An 11,759-nucleotide genomic window follows, 5' to 3' on the forward strand; every position below is an offset into this window, starting at 1 on the left:
TTTTATACTGAATGGAAACTACTGACCTAGTCTGGTCTATAATAATGGTAGGCTGATATCCGTATTTGAAGCAGCAGAGCCCAAAGGCTACCTGGGATTTTGGGACCCACATGGGACATCTGCTGTACCCACATCTGCCCATGGACCTGAGGGCAAAATTTTCCCTTCCTGGGGATATGGAAGAGGACAGACAGTGGGTGGATGAACAGGGTGGCATCGTGCTTGATGTGAGAAGGATGAATGATGGCTTTTGTTAATGAAAACCCTCTGAAAAAAACAAATAAGCAGAGATGGGGAAGAAGGAGGTAGAGTAGTGGGCAGGAATAGAGCTTTGTCTGCCAATCTACCAAGAGCAAAAGGCCTCCTTTGGGCACAAGAGGTGGAATAAGGGTCAATTAAGCAATGAGAACATGCAATAAGAGGCATTTTTTTCCTTGTCTCTTAAGCTTTCATGCTTTTGCTATACATTGAAAGCCCCTCTGTGCATATATGTTTATGAGAGTCACTTCACGTTTGCTTGCTCTGTTCTTGTTCTTACTCTACTACATGTTACTCATATGGCACTGCAGAGCAGATTTTTCTAATATTTTAAAAACCTTATTTTTAAACCCAAAAGGGATAACAATAGGTAGAGAGTCAATACTTAAAAACCTTACTCTCCAAGGAACTGTGTGGAGCAGTTGTATTCCTGATTGCAGTGTGACAGACTGACCTTAAAAAAATTAATTGGAAGTTACACCACAGTAAGGATTTGCTGACTGCTTTAATAAGTATTTTGAGACTGAGGGAAGCTTTCATTAGCCTTCTAGCCCTAATGATGCTGAATAGATGGTTAATGAGATATAAGCTAGCAGCCATGCCAAAGAGGGAAAGATGCTATAGATGGCAAGAAGAATCTTTTTTTCCCTTTTTTTTTTTTTTTTCCTCAGCTCTCCCATTTTTCTTTTTTAATAACGAATCTGCCTGTTTTTAGCTTTGTCTGGAGTTACAGCACAGCTGGTGAGTTGAGCCTTTGTTAATATATAGGAAAAAATTGAGTATTATTTGCAAGCACTAAAATATGACATGTACAGGCAGTTTAGTTAGTTTGAACCAAATTTCTAACAATAATACATTTCTCTTTGTAAGGTTGTACTGGCAATATTCACCATGAACCTTGCAAAACTATGCCAGCTGTTGATTCTCCCTTCCCCTTGTGATGTGTGGAGACCTGAAAGATGAAACTACAATCAAATTTCCTCCAGAGGAGAATTCAAGTCTTGCATTCAAACCAAATCTCAAGAAAAAGCTATCTTTCTTCCCTGCCCCAAGCTAGTACCCTTCCTCACAAGACATACACAAACAAGCTTACCCTCCAAAAGAAAAACAAGAAAGAGGAATAAAAAGAAAAAAAGCAGTGTTGCAACAAATCTAACCAGCTCCAGATGCTCTCAGGAATTTTTGGGAGCATGCAGAAATGTCATTGTGCTCATTAAACTCCTAGACAGTGCTTTCGTTTTCACCATGAAAGCTGCGCTGACCTTGCCAGTCCATTAAACTCTAACAAGGGTCTCTGCAGGTTCAGAGTTCCAATTATGACTCAGTTTATAGGAGCCCAGCAATAAATACAGTTTGACTTGCTCCACTGTGGGCTGATCTTTGCTCCTGCAGTTGCCAAATAAACAATGGGCTGGAGGTGGAAACTCAGATGCATTTTTTCTTTTTTTCTTCTGAAAGCAGGAGACTGGAAACACATCAGCTCAGATTCATGTGCAGCTCACATTCCAAAGTAGGCTTTTGCTCAGGGCTCCTGTAAGTTAATGCTTGTGGTATCACTTCTTTTTTTGAGTGACATGAAAACTTTATGCCAAAGTTCAAATTAATATTAAAAAAGAAGTAGGCTAGCCCTGTGCATGTGAATAGCACAAGTATACATAGATACACACTAGTGTATCATTACTAGCTCATAAAGAAGAGTGAGCAGATCAAGGAAGGAGTTTTGGAATTGGGGTTCAAATTTTGAGAGTGCGTGTGTGAAGGAACTGAGAGTGAAATGTGATCTTCCGAATTGTGATAGGAGGTGATAGCTAAAGATCTGCCAGTGAGACATACATTTTTTGTGCCTGTGGAATTAATATTGACCCTAAATATTCAGATGTGTTTACTATATCCACAAACAACAGCAGGGAAACTAGTTTATTTGAGGGCACAAGAACAGATAAAATATATTTTCTATCTCTCTTGAGACAACACGATCATATTTTTAAACTCTTTCCCTATAGTTCTAGTATCATAAAAATGATCCATTATTTCTTTTGATAGAAGTGTCAAATGTCTCTATAAATAAACCAAATATTTGCTGCTGAATGAAAACTATCCATTTGCAGAAGACCAGTCTCTCTTTTGTGGATGCTAGTTGGGCATAGAAATATTTTATCTGTTCTTGTGCCCTCAAATTTTCAAAGCACATACAAAATGCAAATAAGAGCTGAATGTGAGTTGCACATGTACTGAAATGTTTGGTAATCTACCTCTAATTAATTGTCTTTATCTAGTTCTCTGGAAAAGCATTGAGATATTTCTGTATCTATAAGGATAATAGTACATATAATATGTTCTAAAATGAGGGAAAACCTTGATAAATTGAAAAGAATGATGTAATACATGTAGCAGGAAGAGCCTGGAATGATCATCATTTCCTTCTTCAAAAATGTTGAAAGAAAAAGTGTACTAAATCAGGTTCTTAATGTCTACATTCATAATATCTGCCATAAATCCTAATATTTCTCCTTTAAGAAAGGTGGTGTTTATGTGAAGACTTACTGCAAAGCACATCAAGCCAAGATGACCCTTACCATACTGTATGGTTGCTTGAATTTATTTTTGCAATTAGAGTGAGAAACAAATGAGGAATATTAATGAAATTTGTGAGAATTATGAATAAAAACAAAGAAGATACTGTCTGTGATCTTTGATTCCAAGCTGTCCAAAAGTCGCTGTTAATACACTAATTACCATGCAGAAAATCTGTGCCAAGCTTGGTGAAGCTCTAGAACAATAGCAATTTCTAAACAAATAAAAATGCTTATGTGTGAGAAATACTCGATGATTGTTAACACCGATTTTATTGTTTTGCTGATCTTAATTTTATGTCTAGACTTCATATGCAGTTGCTACGATGCCAATCCAGCAAAGAAGATATAAAAGAACCTGGTATCAGTAAAGCTCTCCATTAATTCCAAGAGCCTGAATAAACGCATTTTATTGCACAATCAGAGTCTGAAAGATTTCCAAAGTATGATTGGTTTATATCTCTACCAGAGGCATCCAACTAGTGATTTATACAGAACCTGTATATGCAATTTCTGATTGGTCACCACATTTCAAATCTGAAAGGGTTACAAAATGCTATATGATCATGCAGACAGACAATATATCTTCTTGACAGATATGTAGATTGCTGGCTTAGAAAACTGCTAAGATAAATATTCAGCCCAGCAAGCTGTGCATGATGTGACATGATATTCTGAAATTCAATCAATAAACAAATCTGATAAACTTCAAAAGAGAGAAAAAGAGAGATAGAGAGAGAGAGAGAGAGAGAGAGAGAGAGAGAGAGGAAGGAAGGAAGGAAGGAAGGAAGGAAGGAAGGAAGGAAGGAAGGANAAGGAAGGAAGGAAGGAAGGAAGGAAGGAAGGAAGGAAGGAAGGAAGGAAGGAAGGAAGGAAGGAAGGAAGGAAGGGAGGGAGGGAGGGAGGGAAGGAAAAGTAAATGAAGAACTGTAACAATATTTTTCCCCCAAAAGTAACAGTTTTATTTATAGTTAAAGAAGAATATCAATATAACATTACAGGAAGGAAAACTAGTTGAATACTATCTTTTTTTTCCAATTGTGAGAAAGGTAGGATAAATTATACCACACAAAAATGAACATGAAAAAATAAGCATGCTGGAATTGCATGAGGAAAAAGTAGGATTGATGCTGATATTCTCCTGTCTTTTCTTTTTATCCTTATAAAAAGTGGAATGAGTCTGTTATCTTTTTGTGGATGTTTTCAGTTAAAAAGATCCTGCCTTGTTGTACTTCCACTTTCCCATGTGTTGCCATAATTTAGGATTATTTTTGCATGATTTCTAGTTTGCCAGATTTCTGAATTTCCTTCCTTTTGGGGTTTATAGCAGAAATATAAGAAGTTGTCTTTTACAATCATCATACCACAGCATATCAAGTCAAATACACAATGCATAAATACAGTTCAAATGGAGATTTTTTTTTCACCTGTTCTTACTATCCAAACCAGATAGTGAGTAGAATAAGTCAAAGATCATAAATAAAAGTTTCCACATCCCAACAAATATAACATTTCAAATGCATTTATTATAAGAACTACATTTGATAGAAATCTACTGTGATAGCTTTTGGGAGCCATAAGTACTTGCTTCAGTACAATGAATTCAGAAGTTCAAACCCTCAGTTTCTGAATTGTTTCTGTGACCCACCAGATGCAACTGAGCTGTACAGATTAGATCTATTGCATTTTATGCCAGTTGAAGATTTGTGTTATTGAATGTGCACCAGTAGGCACTGTGGAGATTTGAATGAAACTCAAGAAAGTCAGGCAGGGATGTTTGAGAGGGGAAAAAAAAAAGAAAGAAAAATTTGGAAGCGGTAGGAAAGTTCATGAAGCAGTCAATATTCCATCCACACTTTTCATAATGTCCCTTTGTTTCACTGGTCTGTTATTGTCAATGCAAGATGTTAACCCTGCATTTTTCTTCTCTATTGTGCTTTTAGATTGCAGAACTGGAAAAAAAAAGCATTCTCTTCAATGAAGAATATTGATGGGCAGAATGGCAAAAGCAGAAGGTTAGTGAAGATCGATGATCAGTCTGGCACAGAGAGCATAAATGACGTATTCTTACACCCGGGAGGAAAGGAGGCATATGCCATGTGAGCACAGAGCTTTTGGTTTCCTAGGGGTGACATTCCCTATGGGATACGGCATATGTTTTCTTCTTCCTCAAGTCTTTTAAAGACATTGCTGTTTCTAATAGCTTGCATTATGTAAGGGGTCATGTTGCACATATGTCTGTAGAGATCATGAGTGGGTTGTGAGGGGAAAGGACTGGGAAAGTGATCACTCACTGCCAGCACATTTTTTTGAATTGTTAGTTTTGTTTGTGCTCCAGTTTGTTGTGTGTTTTCTGCGTGTGTGCTTTTGGCCTTGGAGAGAAGCAGTTTCAACATTCAAACATGTTGATGCCAAAGAGTTACCGAGTCTAAGCCTGAACATAACAGCTTCAGCTGCAAGAAAACTGGTTTTGTGGAACAGAAGGGAGGCAACAGGCTGAAGTAAGAAGCAAATTCCTCTGTTACAAGAAACATACAAAAATCACTGGCTATATTAAAAACATCGTGTATAGGAATTTGAGGGGACTTTGGTAAATAGCAGCAGCCTTTAAGAAAACTTTTAAAGATGTGTCCAAAAGAAAGCTGTGGAAAAAATTAAGAGGTAATAGTCTACTGAATTGTACATGGTGGAGGCTAAGCCTATATCATAGATGCAACAGGGACATTAATGCTTCTCCTGTCTCCTGAAGTCCTAAGACTTCAACTGTTTCTCATTGAAGGTTAGTTTTGATGTGGCCCAGCTGTGCTCAGACTGATGATGAAAAGCAGGTAGAGTAGAGCTATGTAAGATTAGGTGAGTAACATTACAGAAGTAGTTAAGGTTGCTCAGAGAGCTCAAGTATTCTAGAGGAAAATTATTCCTGTGAAATAATATAAAAACCTAAAGGCAAAAAAAAATAGGAACAAGGAATTTGAAGATAGTACCTCTGAAGCTTTGGGGATAAGCCTATTTCAAGGAGCAAAGGCTGCTGATGCTCCCTCACCCAACTAATGACTGCCTGGCCAAGAAATATTCACCAGGGACCTTCTCAGTGTTGAAGGTATATTAGCATTTAGTATTATTTCTCTTTAGCCTTATTGTGTGTGTTAAACAGTAAATAATTTTTTTTTGTATTTTAAGTGGTGTTCTTCCTTTTGGCAGAGTCCCTTTGCAGATAGGAAAAGTTGCCTGAAGAGATGAGAAGCATCTAGAGACAGGGGTCTTTATCCTGGATGATGCAAATCATGGTGCAGGTCTTTTATATTCTTTGGCCTGGAAACTAGAGTTGTGAAAGCAAAATAACTGAAGCTGAACAAGATTTATATTTTGGAAGATAAATGTGTAAGCCAGTGTGACATTTGCAGTTTTGGGGCAGGGTAGGATGGTACTTTCCTGATGCCTACGTGTCTGAATGTTAAGACTAAATAGAAATTCAACAAAGATTTGACAAAGCAATGTTTTTGTTTTCCTGGAGTTGCTGGACTGTGTTAGCTCCATTATCATCTTCATCTACTTCTGTTTTGTCTACTGTGTATGCTTCTTCCTAATAAATATGACAACAGTGCTTCAGGTGCAGATAATGGGAATTCCCTATCTGTAACTGGGTAGATCTCAAATTATCTTTTGGCCTGTTTGTCTCCTGGTGATTTTTGAAGGAGCAGAGCATCATTATGATATTTTACCTACTTGAAAATCATTTTTCTTTTTTGTGTACTGCTATTTTGTGAGCCTGGTTCTGTTGAGCTTGTTCATATTATAGCTATTTTATGCCTATTTCAAGACCACTTTCCTACGTTAGTGGCCTAGAGCTGGCGTCCACATAAAGGAGGTGAAATTATTTTACTAGTGGAATGTTTTAGTCATCTATATAGTGATGACAGGGTGAAGAAAAACACAATTGTATTACATATTTTTGAATTTAGGTGTTAGGATTAAAAGCCCTCTGATGTTCATCATGTGCTCTGGTGTTCATCATTCTTTCATTCTGTTCATTTTAATTTCTAATGCTCAAACTGGCCAATGGAACAACTTCTTCTGCCTTGTAGATCTGTGGTCTTTCTTGTCTACATTGCATACTAAGCTGCCATGGACACTGGGTGCACCTTGTGCCTAATAGCATAAAACCTGGCTTTCAGGGTGAACAGTGCTGCCTGGGTGATGCAGAGCTGACCTGGAGCCTGTAGAGCTCCCTACCCAGACTTCTGTCAGGTGAAGAAGAGCCTGCTGCAGTATGCTCCTGGGGAGTCCACACACTTAAAACTAGTCAGAGACCAGCGCTGCTGTAAAACTCAAAGGTTTGTTTATTAAATGTGGCATCCTGGATACAGCACATAAGAAGAGTGGTCTGGCATATGCTCTAATAGCTTCCCAGAGCACTCAAGGTAGAGTTTAAGAAACACATAACTCATAAAAAATTTTGTCTGGCAATATGCCAGGCATTTCTTTTCTGGACTATGCTACAAGATAAGAGTGTGCTGATGTGTCTTGCTCTTCATTTTCCTTTAGTTTTATGAATTTCTGGGAATATTTCTTTCATAAGCTTTTTATTTTAAAGAGGGCTGTGGATCATACTTCTGAATTTAGAATTATTTCCTGTTTCTGCACAGAAGCACAGCATTGCATCACATGGATTTATCCCAGTACTTCTGCTAAGGAAGCAACCCTGTCTGTATTGAGGCAGTCTCTGAGTTATGACTGGGAAGAGGATAGGAGTGATGAAAAAAGTAGAAAGTAATTCTGTGCCATCTTCACTCCTGGCTAAGTTGCTTATTTTAATTGGGTTGGGATATAGTAGTGTTTTTCATGGGATAAAGTGTGCCTAGAACTTCAGATGGAAATAAGTAACATTTAAATTGGAATACCTAAACTGTGATAAAAATATAAGCTACAGATCAGGTTAGCTAATCTTTATTTCGCACACACACAACCTGCAGCTGCTTATTAACACTCTATCTTGTTATTATGGCTGAGATATTACTAAACTTGAGTAATAGTTCGAGACTTTGATCCAAGAAAATTTAAACTAAACCATGAAGTTTAATGGGCAATCAATGGTAGCAGCTGCAAAATCAAAGGCACAGACAAAAGGACAGTGAAAACTGTGAAGTCTGAGATGATATGAAGCATGAAATGAAATGCTCCATGCGTTGTGTGACAGTAATGTGGAGGCTGGCAAATAACCACTTTAGAAAGTGACATTAGGTAAGTTGGGAGAACTTTTGGAGAAAGAGACAGTGGGTAATCTCCTTCTTCTCTAATGTTGTTTTAACTATTAGGTGTGATGCTTTTTTCCTCCTGTCCTTGAGATGCTCTCCCATAGTGTCCTACTTAAAATAGTTTAACAGAAATATTCTGCTTCAGCATTTCATCTCATTAATTCTATTTATACCTCTAGCCTTAATTTAAGTAATTCTCTTCTCTTCAACACGTTTATACTTTTCCAATATATGCAGGCTTTTATGATGTCGCCCTCTGGATATTGCTTAGTCTAGTCATGTACTTTTGCTCAGTTGCTTTACAGTTTTCTCATAAATCAACCCTTCAGCCTTCTATTCATTTTTGTCGCTGTCCTCTGAACTCCCAACAATTTGTCAATATCTTTCTAGTACTGAGTTGCCCAGAATTGAATGCAATATCCTAAGTGCAGTCATACCGGAGCAGTATAGACAAGACCTGTTATCTTATTGCCTTTACAAAATGTCCCAGAATTCCTTTGGCCCTTTCACTGCCATATGATGTTGTAAAATCACGTCAAAATTGCTATCTGCTATCACCCATAGATCTTTACTAGCTCTGCTGCTCTCTGGGTTTCTCTGTTCCTGTCTGCGTGTTTTTATCACTTTTTTGAGTTTATTCTTTTCCTAGGCATATTATCTAGCATCTTTCCAAATTGAATCTTATTTTGTTATTTTCAGACTACCTTTCTAAGCTTAGCAGTTTTCTATCTCTTATTTCTCTCTACTGAAGTATTTGTAACATTTTCAGTTAGGCTCATCATGCAGACTACATTAGGATACCTTTTTTTTCTTACTCTCTCACATTTTTAAATATGTTAAAGAATAGCTGTCTCTTTATACAGCCTGTTCAGTTTTCTGCAAAGCCAAGTACATCTGTTGTTCCTGGTCCTTCAAAACATTTTCAGTTTATTTGATGGAATGGATATTACATTTTGTGTTTCTTCCATGCTTTCAATTTCTCCCTTTCTTCTCTCCAGATTATTAGTAACCTTTAAATGTTAATTATAGTTATCTAAAGGTATTGTGGTATTTCAGCAATAATTATAAATGTATTCTGGTTTTCTATGAAAATTATAACTGCTTGAATTTCTGAACCAACTGTTTCTTCCTAAGGAAGGTACATTTGAAATTTGGATCAAAGTAAATCATGCAAATATAATTTTTAATGTAATCATCCAACTTAGGGCTTTTTAGAATGTAAATTTTGCAACCCATATATCAGACTCTTGCTAATAAAATGACAATATAGCAATCCAAAATGCTCTCTATGTCTCTTCATATATACAAAAAATAATTATTTTACACCAAATGTCCTGTGAGTTTGAGAACATGTACTTGACACTGATGAACCAAAGTAACAAGAGCTTATATTAGGAATGAGATGAATTGATGATTTGCTTTTAAAATTTATTCCTCTAAGTTTTATTTTTATATAAAAAATGAAAACATTGTGAAAGCACAGATTAAAGGAAGTTTATTGTTTTTTCTGCATCATTCAGTAAGACAATCACATGGCACACATTTAAGTATTTCTTGTGTATGCATTATAACATCTCCTTCCACCCCCAGGAAGCTTGAATGAATTCTTGCTTTAGAGGAGCTAAGATCTAAGATACAGCTGCTCTAACTTGCACAGGTATGTATGTTCTAATTTATAATGATGTAAAAATCATAGTAACATTAAGATTTTACCTGTCTGCTAAGAAAGTGACGTTAGAACAATGCATTTACCTTTTGGGAATCCATGTATTCGAATCCCTGTATTTCTTTACACAAGCACACCTGTGAAATCAAATAAGAATGGGAAATTCAAGATCTGTTATTTGAAGATCAGTAACTATAAAATTTAAGGCTAATACACATTCTTAATTCTTTCTATAATATATATATTATTAATATATGACATTATATCAACTGCTATATATTAGATTTATGGATTATATAGATGCAGTCCTGTAGTATGTTATTTCATAAGACCCCTTTCACTTTGTTGCAATTAAGTCTTCAAAGATTGAAAGGATTTGAGGATCTGGCCCCATTTATATATTGATAACATAGCCTTAGTATAGTTTTCATTCTGCGCATCTTCAGCTAATTTCTGTGGCACTTGAAATATACCTTGGTTTCAGGCTCTGGTCATGCTGAGTGTGATGTCAAGGAAGACCACAAAGTAAACTGCTGTTTAGCTTGATACTTATCAGCTAACTGATACCTATAGAAAGTTTCATTTTCTTTCTGATTTTTACTCAGCTGCTTTCTGTGTTCCCATTTGCTTCACATCGTGCAACTAATAGAGCTTCTCCTCTACTGAATGTTTCCATCTAAAATTTAAATGGGATTAATGCTGTGAAAAGTTCTTTTTAAATGATTAGGTTAATAACCTGGAAATGATGGCTCCCCAAATAAAGCACTATAACTGGCACCAATTTAAGTATTTATTGCAGTTCAATAGAAACTCTTGCCTATATGTTTGTGCGTGTGGTTCTGAGTTACCTAGGTTTTGATTCCAAGACACTCTAATTTGTAATCATAACTATGATTTATCTTTTTTTTATTTTACCTGTGGAGACTTAGTCAATAGTGAGCATGTTCTCGATTTCAGCAACAGCTGTAGATATTTCCAGGGGTCATATCACAAGCTAGGTGCCTGTCATAAATCTTGGCTTAATTAAAAATTGGGTTATAGCTGAGTGGACATGTCCCATTATTGTTAATTTCTAATTTGTCTGAGCTTCTAGTTTCTTTTCTTTAAACCGCATTAAAAAAAAAGTCAACAGATCATCTTCAGTATTTTATGTTTGCCGGTGCTGCAGTCAATTTTCCTCCTGAGAAACCTTGCTTTGTTGAGAAGATAGGCTGTGATTCATTACATGGGACGTGATTTTTCCATGCTGCATATACCTAAAATTAACCACACGCCTACACTCAAAATTGTCCTATTATCTCTCATGTTGAACCCGCCTACTAATCCCTTTTTAGCATTTGAATTGCAAATCATGTGAAAAGCACAAGTACCTTTCCTAGAAAAGTATAGAATTGGTATATAGGTAGGGTGCATGGAGGTATTCAGGATATTCCACTAATTTACCATTCAGGTAAGAATGGAGTACCTGTGGCCAGCATGTCTCTCTTCTGTGTACCAAACCTGCATAATTCATCACTGTGGCCCCAGTCATGTGAAGGTCTTTTCTACATGTCTTTCAGAGCATGTAAAAATATCTTCTCCCACGTTAAATGCCTTCTGCTGCCAGAGCAAAAAATCAATCACTTGCACACAAGATTAGTTTAATCCCTTATACTCTATGTATAGACTCATGAACCTCTTGGGACAGCTTGGAAAATATCTCCCCTCAATAAGGAGAAGATTTAGGACTGATTCTTTCCACCGAGTTTCCTTTTCTAATACAGAAAGGAGATCTAGGCCCAAGTGTGAGCTTGGCTTTATTCCACTGGCTTCTCTGGGATTGCACCAGCAGAGAATTTGGCTCGCAGTGTCCCTGCAGTCGTTGTGGCTTTATGGCCTGGCTGTTTCATTTTTCTATTCCAATTCCTGGAAGCCCTGCTTTAAGAAGCCACAATCTCAGGACTGCTAATAGCAAAACTGATGGCATGCTCATTTTGGTAAAGAGCAGATAGAGGAAACTGAGCTCAG

General features: G+C 36.8%; 1 long non-coding RNA gene across 1 annotated transcript; it reads left to right on the forward strand.

Moving 5' to 3' along the window:
- Positions 1-5,747: 5,747 nt before the first annotated feature.
- Positions 5,748-6,191, forward strand: LOC112951424. Its single transcript, XR_003250204.1, has 2 exons — positions 5,748-5,931; positions 6,033-6,191. It is a non-coding gene; the product is annotated as an uncharacterized LOC112951424 (long non-coding RNA).
- The last annotated feature ends 5,568 nt before the right edge of the window (positions 6,192-11,759 follow it).

Source organism: Nothoprocta perdicaria, unplaced genomic scaffold (assembly GCF_003342845.1).
Source record: "Nothoprocta perdicaria isolate Ctin4 unplaced genomic scaffold, notPer1 scaffold_35, whole genome shotgun sequence".
In the NCBI taxonomy this organism is placed as follows: domain Eukaryota; kingdom Metazoa; phylum Chordata; class Aves; order Tinamiformes; family Tinamidae; genus Nothoprocta; species Nothoprocta perdicaria.